This window comes from Ctenopharyngodon idella, chromosome 14 (genome assembly GCF_019924925.1).
Source record: "Ctenopharyngodon idella isolate HZGC_01 chromosome 14, HZGC01, whole genome shotgun sequence".
Taxonomy (NCBI): Eukaryota; Metazoa; Chordata; class Actinopteri; order Cypriniformes; family Xenocyprididae; genus Ctenopharyngodon; species Ctenopharyngodon idella.
Window position 1 is genome coordinate 24350511 of NC_067233.1, and position 15280 is coordinate 24365790.

General features: G+C 37.0%; 1 protein-coding gene across 1 annotated transcript in view; it reads right to left on the reverse strand.

Annotated features, from left to right (window-relative positions):
- spock1 (SPARC (osteonectin), cwcv and kazal like domains proteoglycan 1) overlaps positions 1–15280 on the reverse strand; it is a 192364-nt gene that overhangs the window by 86154 nt on the left and 90930 nt on the right. The window lies entirely within an intron of this gene.

Sequence of the window (15280 nt, forward strand, 5' to 3'; positions counted from 1 at the left end):
TTCTTTGTGTAAATATTTGTATGAACATAAAAAGATTCAACAATTGAGACATAAACTAAACAAATTTTACAGACATTTGACGAACAGAAATTGAATAATGAGTCCCTGAACAGAGCAGGGGTCAATAACAAATGTAGCAGTCAGTATGTGGTGTGTCCACCAGCTGCTTTATGTGCTACAGCGCATCTCAACTTCATGAACTGAGCCAGATTTGCAAGTTCTTGCTGTGAGAAGTTACTCAACTCTTCCAAAAAGGCACTTGCAAGTTCTCAAACACGTATGGGGGGACACGTTTACATGTGGTTTGGCACTGCAAGGACAATCAGCTGTCCTTCCTGTCTCCCTGTAGCACTGTCTCAGACGCCTTACGCTGCGGATATTGTGGTTTATTGCTCTAGTCACATCTGCAGTCCTCATGCCTCCTGCAGCAGGACTATGGCATGTTCATGCAGGTGATCACGAACTCTAGCCCTCTTTCTACTGGTGTTTGGAATTACTGGAATTACTATTAGGAATTTCTCTGTTATAATATTTAAGTTTATGTTAACACTTTTCATAAAGTAGACAAGGCGAGTGTATATCTAAAGTCTTTGGTGTTTATTTAGCTGATAATTGATAGGCTTTAATAAATCTGTACACTAGACGAGGTACAATTATATATATTCGATATTCTGCTGATTTGTGCTTATTGGTGAAAGAGCAAACTCTGATGAAATGTAAAAATAAATTTCCCAAATGACAAAAATCATTGTAATTAAAATTTTGCAAAATAATATATATATATTTTTTTATCATTTTAACCACTATACAGTATGACGAAAATGTGTAAGTTTCCATTGACTAAAATGCTCAGACATTTAGTTGACTAAAACAAGACAAGGTTGACTAAATATGATAAAAACTAAAAGTGACATTTGACACAGGACTAAGACTAAGACTAAATTAAAAAATAGCTGACAAAATTAACACCAGTTTAAACCCTTTCCAATAAAGATATGTTAAGCTTATTTTGGTTTTGCATAATTATCTTTAAAATAGAGTATAATGCCTTTTTTTTGCTAAATATATATACAGAGTACCATTCAAAAGTTTGGGTTTCTCTTCTGCTCACCAAGGCTGTATTTATTCAATCAAAAATTATATTGTGAAATACTATTGCATTTAAAAATTACTTTTAAAAACTGCTGCATGATTCTTCAGAAATCATTCTAATATGCTGATTTGCTGCTCAAGAATCATACAATTTTTAACTGTCATTTTTGATCAACTTAATGCATTGTTGTTGAATAAAAGTATTAAAAAGAGAGAGATAAAGAGAAAAGGAGAGGATTGTGCATATTGCTATACGAGAAATCTTACAAAAATGCTAGACTATTTAACTTACCTCAACCTCCTTGAGACAGCAGAAAGAGAAAAAGAGAAAAAAAGAGATTATCAGGTTACTAGTGACCAAATTATCAAGAACCATTTAAATTATAAATTGACTGTATGAAAAAAAAGAAGAAAAAAAAACTAAAATGTTTGGAGATTTAATGAGGAAGTATCATGTACTCAAATTACACATTGCTTATCATGTTTCACTAAGGAGCATGTCATTAGCATTGAGTCAGTAACACAGCGCTGGAACACAGATGTGAAATAAATAGACAGAGCGTAAAATGTAAGATACTCAATTCTAACGTCTTGTTTTTTTTATTGTTGCATTAAAGCAGTATCATAATCACAATCGAGCTGTTGGTCTCATGATTACAGCAGAATCACAGATGTGATGACGTTCAACACAACAGCATAACCGTGAGTGTGATAGTGCTGAAATGTGTATTTACAATACATATAAAACATTGTAAACCATGATAAATACACCAAAATATGAAGCATGAACTGAACACACACGGATAATTCATCAGCTGGTTTCAACTCAATCAAACTTGATTAATTCAAGCTAATGAAACATCAATCAAAGAGAAACACACATTTACTGAGATTTCAGTGCTGGATCCAGCTGGGACAACAACACACACAAACACAAATATTCGTCCATACAAAAACACACACCCTGTGGGATACTTCATGTGTGAAGCAACACAGGATATTATGAGAGAAGACGTGTAATTCTGAAGGCATTACAGCCGCCGAGTGCAACAGAGGAAGAAAGCAATAACAGCGACACACACACACACACACATCTTAGAGATAAAGATATGATCATTATTAATAAATACTTCAGCTCTGAGGTCTTTCACCAAATTGCTTATGTTCCAGCGGCTGATAAAATGTTTGGAATAAACACAATAAATCATTATTAAGATCTTAAACATAGAGGAGGCGCTTACAACGGCAAACTTGGACAAACACACACAACAATAGCACTATTGAGTGTCTCTGCGTGTACCTGTATTTCTATCACACGTACAGTTATTTACTTTTGATGCACAAAACACTACAAACCCTGTGTTTATGTTCACAGAAAACTAAATTCATGCAATTCATAGATTTAAGGCAGGTGAATAGAGTCAAATTTTGAACTAATCGATAACACCATACTTTCCCCAGTTTATTAATCACAGTACATTCAGACATTTGTTTTGTCTTCTGAAATGTTATTTAAATATGCAATGATTTGCATACATTTCCAGAAAATAAATTTGTAATGTTTGGTGTATGTAAAGCTACCAAAGTGGAGATTTCCAAATCAGTGAAAGAGAAAAAACTCAGCCTTTGAGGCAGTGGTCTCAAACTGCCGGCCCGCAGGGCATTTACGCCATTTTGTGCTTTCTTGTGCTTGAATGTTAAAATGGCCCTTCTATGAGGTGTTAATCACAGCAACGGCCCCCAGCCAATTTGAGTTTGAGACCCCTGCTTTAAGGACATGTATTGTAACTGAAATCTTCACACACAAATAGATAAATTGTCATAAAATAAACACTTAAATGTGTAGTTTATGTTTTATTTCCAACAATCTTAGCTGCCTTAACTGTATTCTCAGTTGTAACTGTATTCATTTGTGTAATGCCAATTAACATAGCACACTTAAAATGGCTTTATAAGCTCAGTTTTCTTTTATATATTGATGCATTTCCTGTTTAAAGTATTTACTTATTTCTTTTTTTTAAATAGCCAATAGCCTTTAGTTTACGTCATAGCATTGAACTATTATTTGCTACTTCCAATCACCAGTCAGAAGCAGGTTCTTTGATTTCACAACATTAACTTGACATTAGTTTTTATACCATACGAATAAATATTAATGATATTACGTTGGTGTTTAATGTTATCAGTGGTTAATGAGAGCTTTAACATGCATCAACATGTTATTTGATGGATCTGAGAGTGGTTACCAAATTATAAAAATTTAAACCTGTCCTTCATTCAGACAGCATTTGCCTCCTTTTAAACCAAACCCAACATCGTTCATTTGAGAAAATCACTCAGTCTTTCAAATCCTGCCCTAATTACATTAAAGCACTTACCCAAACTTTCAATTCTATTTTGGAGCGTGAGCGCAAACAGAATGAAGAAGAGGGAAAAAAGCGCAAGTAAAATAAATTAAAACAACATGCATTTGCATTCAAAGCATCCGCATCGATTTGAAGAGGCAATTTTTCATTTCAATTAATTCTTAATTTCTCTGTATCAACACTGTTTTGGTCATTTGAATGTTAATTGCTCGTGGTTTAACTAACTCTATTACTTCTTTGAAAATCCATCTAAATACTGTCAAACTCAGAGTCACACTTGACTGTGTTTGATATGCTAATCTATCACAAACATCACAACCCATCAGTCCAGATCCCTTCATGTGCTCCGCTTTTTCCTTTCTTTTCTCATTGTTTCTAACATACCAAATTACAAAATTCTGTTTTTTTTTTTCTTTTATAATATACTGATGACAAACTTAAAAACACAGGCACTGAAGAGAAAGACACATTATCAATCAAAGTTCATCACATGTAGCTCTTCAACAAGCTGAAGTAAATACTAATATATAAAAGGTGCACGCTGTCATGCACACAAATACAAAACACCATCATGGTAACACACATGATAATCTAAAATAAAGCAATAAACATCCATTTAACAACATAAGATGTAACATAAAACATTAATGTACATAACTGATAAGAAAAATAATAAGAAGCAACTGTTATTTCAATAAAACCATCAAATGTGAGCTGTCACAGAGAATTCTGGGAATGTCATTTTATGGCTTTTCACTGTAAATTATAAGATAATTTGCTCTTTTTCACTGCCAAGAACTGTACATTTAACAGTATTTTTACTGTAAAAATTACATGAAATCTAGGTCTATTAGTTTTTCACTGTATATAGTAAGCGAACTTAGAGTTAATAGTTAACTAAAAACAAAAATGAATCATGAAAAAAGTTTTCATTACTTAAAATGAACTGAAATAAACTTATTTTACTTAGCTAGTTTTCAAAGCAACATTACTCATTTTCATTTAGTTTAATTTGATGTACTAAAACAACTAAAGCTGAAATAAAAATTAACAAAATATATTTAAAAAATAATAACTAATAAAAATGTAAAAAAAAAAAAATAATAAAACTTTAAAATTAAAATTAAAAGAGAAAAAGAGTCTTTCTGTCTCTTTGTTTCCCTAGATTTCTCATCTGGTGTTGTCTGATAGCTCAGAACAAAGCCCAAGGCTGTCTCCTACTGAAGCATACCAAAAAACAGAAAGACTCAGTGAGGTTCAAACTGTACAAGCAGCTGCCAGCGGCACCATCTGATACGTAAACTTTACAGCATCATCAGAAAGAACATAACGGCCTGTGTAAAGTTTACAAGTCCCACCGGAGCACAAAAAAAAGGAGGAGAGAGTGCTGAAACGTGCTTAATGCCACCAACGGGACCTGTGTTTATTAGGGATGTGCAGTTTTGTCAGTTTGACTACTCAAGTTCATGACGGATAAATAAAGTGAGTACTCAGGGGTTGTAAGAGGATGGAGCGAATTCCATCTGTGCATTTTTTTAATTGTTGGTCGGTGCAGACATGAATCAAACAGACATCTTTTGGCTTTTTCAGGATGTCTCTCTGGTTTTTAGCACCTTGCAGCGCAAGTGTTGCATGTCCAGTTAAAAATAGTTTAAAACATGCCTCAAGATGCTGCGCTGCACTGAATTTAACAGCTTTTAACCCTGTTAAGCTCGAGGTATGAAATAATACTCAGAATATATTTTATCGAACAGTTTATTGAACCTTTCTAAAATCTAAAAAAAGAAAAAAAATCTGCATGTTTTTTTGTTGAGCATCATATTTGATACATCATGCTTTTATAGCTCACATAGTCTGATATAGTGAGAATATGAAAGAAAAAAAAACCCTAATTTTATTCAGAGGCCCAAACTGAGCAAAACTATGCAATTTGGTGCAGATGCTGAGATTTATCTGGATGAAGTTAAGATGAAATTCTGATAGATCTTTATAACAGTCTATATAACAGACTACTTATACAAAATGCATGTAAATATCAGTCGTCACTCTATATCTCCCAAAAAAAAATTCTTATTAAGATGATATTTAAAAGCTTAGTTTTATGATCAAAGCTCTGTAGTTTTAAAACATATAATACAATGCAATACAATGATGACTGACAGATCAAATCAAATAAACCTTCCTCAAAAGTCTGATGATCATATTTGATATTCACATTTGAACATGAATTTTCTCAAAAATGATGCACGGATATTCAAGTAAAAAAAAAGTTGCTTCAGTCCAGTAAATGTTCATCTTGAAATATTACTAACAATATAAAAGTTACTCTTATGTTGACTTTATAAAAATCAGTAAAGATTTCACTGCAAAAAGACAAGTGAACTACGACCTGAATGTGGACGTTTGTACAATTATACTAAAAGGCCTTTTACTTGCTAGAAAAGTATAAACTATCAATCAGATGACAGGACTTTAGTAGATCGTGTGCAACAGAAGCAAAACTTTTTAGCAAAGTTTTGATCATGCTGATCATTTGGAGGCCTTAGAAAGTTGTGTATCAAATATGATATAGTTGGCTTTAGAGGGTTATTGCAAAAACACGTCTAATCAAATTAATTTTAGACTGCAAAGTATCCAAAATACAACCGTAATAAATCACATTATTAAAAGTGAGGTCTATCTTTGCTACATCTGTATGTTGAATTTGAACACAATCAAGTCATGCAATTTTTCTGTTTTTATGATCAATCACTGCTGTGTGTTTGTGTGTGATTCAGAGAAAGATGTGATTACTGAGAGAGAATTGAAGTGTTTGTTTGTGTATCAAGCTTGTTTCTTTATTTGTCTGGCCAATGCACTTTCTTCTAGTAAAAATTGAACATGAGCAAAATAACTCGATACAGCCAAAGAGAGTGCGATTAAACGATTTTTTGCTTTTGTGACAAATGATATGGAAAATCTGAAACTATGAAAACTAGATTCTGTGTGCAAGTGTAACAAATGAAAGCACTGTGACCGGCAACTTAATTCAATCCATAAACCACTAAAAGAGCACTAAACCAAAATAACTTACTAAACAAGCACACATGAGAGGGTGAGGAGGATGTGTGTGGTTTCTACAGTAACCGGATACGGTAGATGCACATCTAAATCTCAAGAGATTCATTAAGCAGAGGAAATCATCCATGTCTCTACAAACATCATCAACGTACTGTAAACACACTTAATCTGTTTATAAATACACAAAACAACTAATCAATTCTCCTCCATAATTACAAAGATCAGCTCATCAAATGTTGATTTTTCTAGATTACATCTGTAATGTTTATCGTATTGCCATCCAGTGTTATTTTAGCATTATTATTATTAATATTATAGTATTTATTATTATTTTGAATTAGTTTTATTTTTGTAATTTCATTTTTCATTTTAATTTCCATTTGTTTTAGCAATTTTGCTAAGTGATTCTGCATCTCATGTAACTGACCAATCACAAAATGTATTTAGCTGTTCTAAATATGTATTTGAAATCTTTTATCTAGTTTAATAACTTCAACGACAAAAAAATGCTTTTATCTGTGGTTATTTTTGCAGGACATTTTATAGAAGAGGTAAAAGACCCTGTAACGTTTACCAGCACATGAAGTCATTGGCATCGATGGTTCCATGAAGAACCTCTAACATCAAAGGAAACTTTCCACTAAACAAAAGTTTCTTTAAAGGGTACATATCATAAAAAATAGGACTTTTTCCGTGTTTAAGTGCTATAATCGGGTCCCCAGTGCATTTACCAACCCAGAAAACGTGAAAAAGGACAACCCAGTAACTTTGTTTTGGTAAGCCTTTCTCTGCAGGCATATGAAAAAATTAGCCGCTTAGATTTCGCTCCCCTTGTGATATATGAAGGGGATCTTATTATAATATAACAGCCCCTTAATCTGCACGTTTTCACCCACAGCACCGCCCTTTTGTTTTTGCAAGCAACAACGCCATGGCAAAACACGCAACAAAGGGGGTGAGGCCATGTTGGGCTGCTTTAGAGAAGAGGAAGAGTTGTTGTAGTAGAGTGTTGTTGTCATGCCGTCATTTTACGCCGGACTGCTTCACAAACGAGGGTCAATTCAACTCTGGATTTGCACAAAAGATTAACATGACGGCACATGCTAGTCGATGAGTTGAATCAACTCTACAGCAACTACATAAATTTATCCACTAACCATTCAGAAACATCCAGTTTCATTCTAAAAGTTGTAACTTCTTCCTGAGTCTCTCCATCAGTGTCGACTCCGGTTTGAACAATGTAAGGCTGAACAGCGTTACTGACAATCATCATTTTGGCTGCGTGAGATTCTCCAGCTTTGTTGTTGTTGAGCATCCGAAGCGTGAACTGTAAAAGCTCCGCCCTCTTTTGGAAAGTGGGCCGGGAGCAGCAGCTCATTTGCATTTAAAGGGACACACACAAAAACGGCGTGTTTTTGCTCACACCCAAATAGGGGCAAATTTGACAAGCTATAATAAATGATCTGTGGGGTATTTTGAGCTGAAACTTCACAGACACATTCTGGGGACACCAGAGACTTATATTACATCTTGTGAAAAGGGGCATAATTGGTCCCCTTTAAAGTGGAAAAAAGGTTCTTTGGATTATTAAAATGTTCTTCACACTAAGAAAAAAAAAAAGGTTCTCCTATGGCATCGCTGCGAAAAAGCCCTTTTGCAACCTTTATTTTTAAGAGTGAAACCATTTGCAACCATTTTTAAGAAAAAATCACTGAAAGGTTCTTTAGAAAACCAAAATGCTGCTATATGGCATTGCTGCAAAAAAAAAACCCTTTTGGAATCATTATTTGAAAAATGACTGACGAAACCATCGCCCTGTATAAAATAAATTCAGTCCGAATATGGCTTATGATCCAAACTCTTCTAAAGCACATGAAACTGAAACAGACAGAGTGGAAGTTTGCAACCAAAAAAAAAAACGGTACCACGCAGCTGACAACACACACGGCACCTGCTGCAGACTCGATTTCTCACATCCAAACACAGCGTGATGGGGTGTGTGCCGATAACACGAGGTGAGTTCACCTTCTGTACAGAGGACTACCTGATCCCATCACAGATATGGAGCCTGGTCTCAACAACACGAGACGTGTTTCCAGTTCCTCCACACTGTGAACAAGCGTGTGTGTGTGTGTGTGTGTGTGTGTTATCTGACACATGTCATTCCCATGAGCCCCAGTCCCACTTCAGAGTGGAAATAAATCAATGTGTTCATTTAGTTTTAACACGGGCCGTCTATTTCCCTCAGACTCCTGTGGGATTGGAAAAGCCGGAGAGGGTTTATCCATGACGCACTCTGGAAGAGAGAAACTTGTGCAGTGTTTCCTCACGTCTGAGGACTCGCGGGATTGCGTTTCATCCCTCCATCAGTAAGAGACAGATTCATCCTCGCACTGAGACGTACTTGAAACCACATAAACTGCATAAAGAGAAAAGTGTCTGAGATTCCTGTGTTTGTGAGAGGAAGGTTTTTCTAAATGGTGTTCAAGAAACTTAAAAGACTGTGTGCATTACATTACTCTGTTACAGTTATTGAAGTAGACTTTGTAATTCACTTTAATTCAACTTATACTACCATTTAACTAACATTACTTGCCATTTCTTTGTAATTATTTATTTTTACTAGCAATTTCTGAGTAAAAATTGTTTATACACAATTTTTTTCAGTACCAAATTACAAAAAGTAATTTGGCTGTTACGGGTAGTAGCAAGCAAGAGAGGATGCAGGAACGAACATCAGCAACAACAGGTTTATTCATCAAAACTTAACATGGGAACAGGACAACTACACCATTAAGACAACATAAGAACAGACAAAGGAGTGCATGGAAGTGAGTCCATATAAAGGGAGTGCTGACGATGAAGTGCAGGTGCGGAGAATCCGTAATCAGGAGAGTGATGAGGAAGTGAGTGCAGGTGTGGACCAGGGAGGATCATGGGAGATGGAGTCCGGGAGTGACGGGAACTGTGACAAATGCCTTAACTAAAATGTTAATGTATACAGCTAAAAAATATATATACGTCAAGCCATCACTTCCTCAGGTAAATGGCACACATGTACATGGTCGTCCACGTGATGTGAATGAAAACGGGACTCATCGGACCAGACGACCTTCTTCCACTGCTCCAAGGTCCGGTTCTGACACTCACATGCCCATTGTAGGCACTTTTGACCGTGGACAAGGGTCTTCATACGCACTCTGATTGGTCTGTGCCATCTACGCAGCCCCAGCCCTATTCGCAGCAGAGATGCAATGTGTGTTAAAATTGTGTGTAATTTGTGCCACAGTAGACCTTCAGTTGGCTCGGGACCAGACGGGATAGCCTTCACTGCGGTTGTGCATCGATGAGCCTTGGGCGCCCAACACCCTGTCGCCTTGTCTGTGGTTTGTTCCTCCTCAGATCACAGTTGGTAAATTCTCACTACTGCTGACCGGGAGCCATTCCATTTCAGAGACACTCAATCTCAGTCGCCGTGCCATAACTGTTTGGCCCTTGTCAAAGTCACTTTATTCCTGCCCATTTCGCCTGTATCCAACACAAGAACTGATTGTTTGCTTACCATCCAATCTACCTAGCAAAGATCAACAATATTCACTTCACCTGTAACTGGTCATGTTTTGGCTCATCAGTGTACAATTAAATGTTGTCATTCAAATTAACTAAGATTAATAAATGCTTTACAGTTATTTTTCATTGTTAGTTCAATGTAGTTAACTAATGTTTACAAATGCAACCTTATTGTAAACTGTTACAGACATTACAGACTATTGACAAACTACTGTACAACAACAGTCAAATACAATTAATAGTTTTTCTCAGAAATGTCATCAAGGCCGTCTGAAACTTTGTTTCCCATTCGCCTGATATAAACCTGTGAACACTGAAACTGCAAAGTATCATAATACTCATGTCACGTGAAACTTAAATGGTAATAGTAACAAACAAAAACTACATTAAGAAAGCCTGACATGAACACAACCATGAATGCCGTACCAATCCTGCTGTAGGACACATCAATAATAATCAAGAGAAACACAAGGGATATTTATACAAAAAACTAATGAGTTCAACTAGAAACACCCGGAGACAATCAATGAACACAAACGAGAACATGAGAACAGATCAAAATAAAAGACAAACTAATATTTCAAAAGAAATGAACATGAAAAAAAGAAAACATGACAAGAGCAACAAACCTACAGTTTCAGCCAATTTATTGTACAATATCTGTCCGTAAAACACTGTTTACATGGATCAAACTACAACCATGAGAATTACATCAGTAACGCGCATAACTAGAAAGTCTTCCACCTAGAAAACAAAACAGTCCAGCTTCACAAAGACAATATAAACACTTTCCAAATCAAATAACATCCTTCCTGAAGATTTCATGTTTTAACAAAAACACGCAGCACAATTCAGCTCTTAATCCCTCCGGCCCTCTCATCCATTACAAGAGTATTTACCGCAAACATGTTTCTCGTTCTCCATCACAAGAGAGACAAGTTCAAATATTGTCTGTGGTAATTGACAACATGAAAGGAAGCAGAGAATAAAAAGGAAGTAAAGCAGTGTGGATTAGATGAAGTGTCATGACGGACCCATTACATCATCAGGCATTCAGTGATAAACCTGCCCTTTCCTTCTTCAAACTAGTGAACGTGTCAAACGTGTGTAAATCTTCCTCTGTGAACTCAAGGTCAAACTCAGACTGAGTGAAGGGGATATTAATCCATATTTATATATGCTTTTTAGGAGGGATCTTGTTAAATAATGACTTAATTACTGTGAGATTAAAGCGAGAGCAGAAACCAGAGCAGTCTGACCGCACTCATCTCTCAGGGCGTTTTTACACCTGGTCACTTCATGCATTTTTACTGATCAGATAACTATCCAATTTGTAAAAACTGTTCCATTTACACTTGGCCATATAAATGTGTCTTCACCAATCTTCACTTCTTGGACTATATGCAAATTAAGTTCACGTCAACAAAAGCAACAGATGTGAACTGCATTTTATTTATTATCAGCTAAGATCAAAGACCGCAATAGGACAGAGAGCGGCATCAGCACTGGTAAAATCATTTGCTCTCATTACTGTTAATGAAGATGATTGTGTGTTGAGCGTCAGGATGCAATGTGAGTAAATAAATAAGAAATGAGTTAATAAATAAGAAACAACAACGGAGTGTCTTTAAAAACCCTCTTTTGTGCAGAACTACTTCCTTCCTCCACAGATTCAAATCTCAAGATGACAGTTTAACAGTTGAGCCCAAGCCTTCGTTACTAAATCTAAAACGTCACTTTAGAAATAGTAGCGAAGGAACGTTGAGTTGCTTCATTGAAGCTTACTGTATAATGTAGAGTAGAGTATTATGGTATTATGAGTAGAGGTCTGCAAGCCCGTCGGGTCCTGAGATTGGGCTCGGGTCGGACTTGGGCTCATTTAGCTCCTCTCATTTTATTGTGTCCATATAAGCACAGAGCACACATAGACTACTATATGAAATAGTGTTAAATTATTATATTATTATATTATATATAATATTATATATTAGATTATACATTGCCTATGCCACGCATATACGCATGCATTAGCATACAGGTGAAAGTTGACCATGCAAAGCATCAAGGAGAAGTTGGAGCGTGGGGAGTTACTAAAAGTTCCCAATGCTTCGGGAAAAGCTGCATTTTGGAAGAGTTTTGATGTGATTACCACGACAAACAATGAGCCAATTGGTCATGTGCAGTGCAGAATCTGCAAACATATCCTTGCACATGACAGCAAAAAAACAACGGCATATCGAGTGCGGCTGCGCTACAGCTATGAGGCCAAAACAGCTGAAAATATTCGCAAGGAATTGCAGAAGCAGCTTGTGTCAGTTCTCAAGTTTGATCCCTCTGTAATGAGTAAGGTGGTGTGGGTAACAGACCAAGGTTCAAATATTGTTGCTGCATTACGACCATACTGGCGCTTAGACTGTCAGGACCACATCTACAACGCGGTCCTCCAACATGCCTTGGACATCACCGAGCTGTCAGTAACAGTCCCAGAGGTTGCTGGAACGTTGCTGGCTGTCAAGAAAGTAGTCCGGTTCGTGAAACAAAGCGGTCTGGCAAGCCAGTTATCCAAGACCGTTCTGCAGATGGGAGAAACACGTTACAGCACTGTATTTCTCACGCTCAAGTCTATCAAGGACGTGTATGCTGAAGTACGTGAAAAGCTGGAGAGTCGTGGAGAGGCCCAAAGAATGGCTGATGTGTCCCTAGATGTTCTGGATTTTTTGGTCGGTTTTCTCCACCCCTTCTACGAAGCCCAGCGGGAGTTGGAAGGTGATCAATATCCAACCTTGAACCTTGTTGTGTTGTGGCACGAGAGGCTGAAGCGTCATTGCCAGCCAGTAAGCACTGACATGACTTACCAAGCCACCATCCGCCAGCGCCACTTGGAATGGATTGGTAAAAAGATCCAGATTCAGCCACTCCATAAACTGGAAATATTCCTGTGGCCAAAATTCAACCAGTTGTGAATGTTTTGTGAAACTAAGAGAGATGCAATACTGCAAGATGCAAAGAATTGGATCACAAGCTATCAAGCAACCGGTGGAAATGCTTCTGAGGAGCCAGCTAGCGAGGTGACATCAGATACTTCGCCACCGGCAGCAAAAAAGAGAGCCTTCAGACTTTGAATTGGAGTGGGAGAATCATGTCGCCCAGGGTGACGACACAGCTATGGATGAGGTCCACATATACCTTAACCTTACCCCCAGCAAGTAGTATGACGATCGAGATTTGTTGGGTTGGTGGAGTCAACATGAGAAGACCATTCCTTTGTTGTCAGGTGTTGAGCATACCTGCAAGCAGCAGTAGCAGCGAACGCGTTTTCAGCACAGCAGGGAGGACGCTTAAGGAGAGGAGGACATCTCTGAAGCCTTCAACAGTGGATGCTATTCTTTTTCTTCACAACGCACGTGAATAAACAGTGAATGATGACCACCGTACATGCCTACAGTTCAACGGATTTTTTATTTATTATTATTATTTAACGTTAGCCAGTTGGGCTTTTTGTTCTTCAGTTACTTAACATCAAAGAAAGGTAGGCCATAAATCTTTATTTACTTATTTGCTGCTGGATCACGAAGCTTGGCTTTATTCTCTACTGCATGGTTATGCTTCTCTGTAATGGACAGTCTGTATTAATATTTGTGGGATTGTCGGTGGTGGTAGTTATGTTTGAGGCCTATAATAAAAGTTTACCTCTTAGTAGCGTGTGTGTGTGTTTGCGTATAGTAGAGACAGGCGCACATCAGAGAGTGCGCATCAGAAAGAGCCTAAAGTGATATTGATATTGGTCTCGGGTCGGGTCGGGTCGGGTCGGGTTCGGGCTGAAAAATTGCAGATGTTGTCAGGCTGGGGCCGGGTTAGGGCTTAAACACCACAGCTCTAATTATGAGAGAGAGATTGACTAAATGAGTGTATTACCTGCATTCATTCAGGTTGATGTCCATAATATTATATCCATTATAAAAAATCAGTTTGAATGTCTGCTGAAGAAAGCGATATCTTTGTCTTTGTTCTTTTAAAAGATTTCCCATGACAATGCTAAAACAACTTCCTTGTTTACAACCAGTCCTTCAATTTGCTACTGACTCACTCATAAAGACAGTCTTTGCCGCCATCTAACGGTGTAATAATGTAATTTCACTGAGGTCGAAATCACAATCACTAACGGACCCTTTCTCAATACCAAATATGGCATATTATTTATATAAAATAATATTTATTGAAAAATAATATTTAAATTAACAACAATAGACATTATAAAAGACAATAGGAAATAAACACAAGCAAACAATTCTGTCAAAAGCACAAAAGCAGTGCTCTAGTACAGGATTTAAGTTAAATATAGCCTAAATATAAAGTTATGAAACTTAAAGGCACAGTAGGTGATCTGGGAAATGCTAACGTTAGCCTGCTAGCATTGAAAGCATACGATCCCAACCTCCTGCAAATCCAAAGCCACGCCTCCTCTGAAACACCAGAACGTACACACACAGAGCTGCTCTTGGCAAAGCATCACAAGAGATGGCGTTAAACTACCTCATGTCTCAAAGCACATAACATTACAATAATGAGAGCTTGTACCTGACTGCTACAGATTAATTTCTGTGTTGATACTGTTGACATGGAAACACATAATTCTGAGTCTGAGGACGTGAACAGATCCGGTTAGAACATCATGAGTTGCCATCTCTTAATTACGGTAGTTATGGCGTGAACATAGCATTAGCTCAGTGTTTTGATTTGGTAAAAACTGTAAAAAGTGGCTGCTGTTTGTTTGTGGTGCTCCGTGACTGAGGTCTATCTACATAAACTCTGCATAGCATGAAACGCGCTGGTGACGCATGATGTCTGTGCGAACACGGTGCACGAGGGTATGTAAAAACATATGCTGAGGCAGGCAGGACATTGTATTATTTTATTCTTACTGAATATAGAGATTGGATGAACATTTTAGGGTCCTACGGCCTACGGCAGATGATATATATTTGTAAAAATACATTTATACACTGTTACACTGTTTAACATAGTGATTGCTATCAGGATATGAGGAGATTTTCAACCAGTATAACAAAAAATATTTCTGTAGAGAATCATCTATTGCACCTATAATTTTCCCCTTAACCCAAATCGATTTGCTCTGGAACAAGTAATGGATTAATAAGACCAAAGATTGCCCATTTGATATACCCCAAATA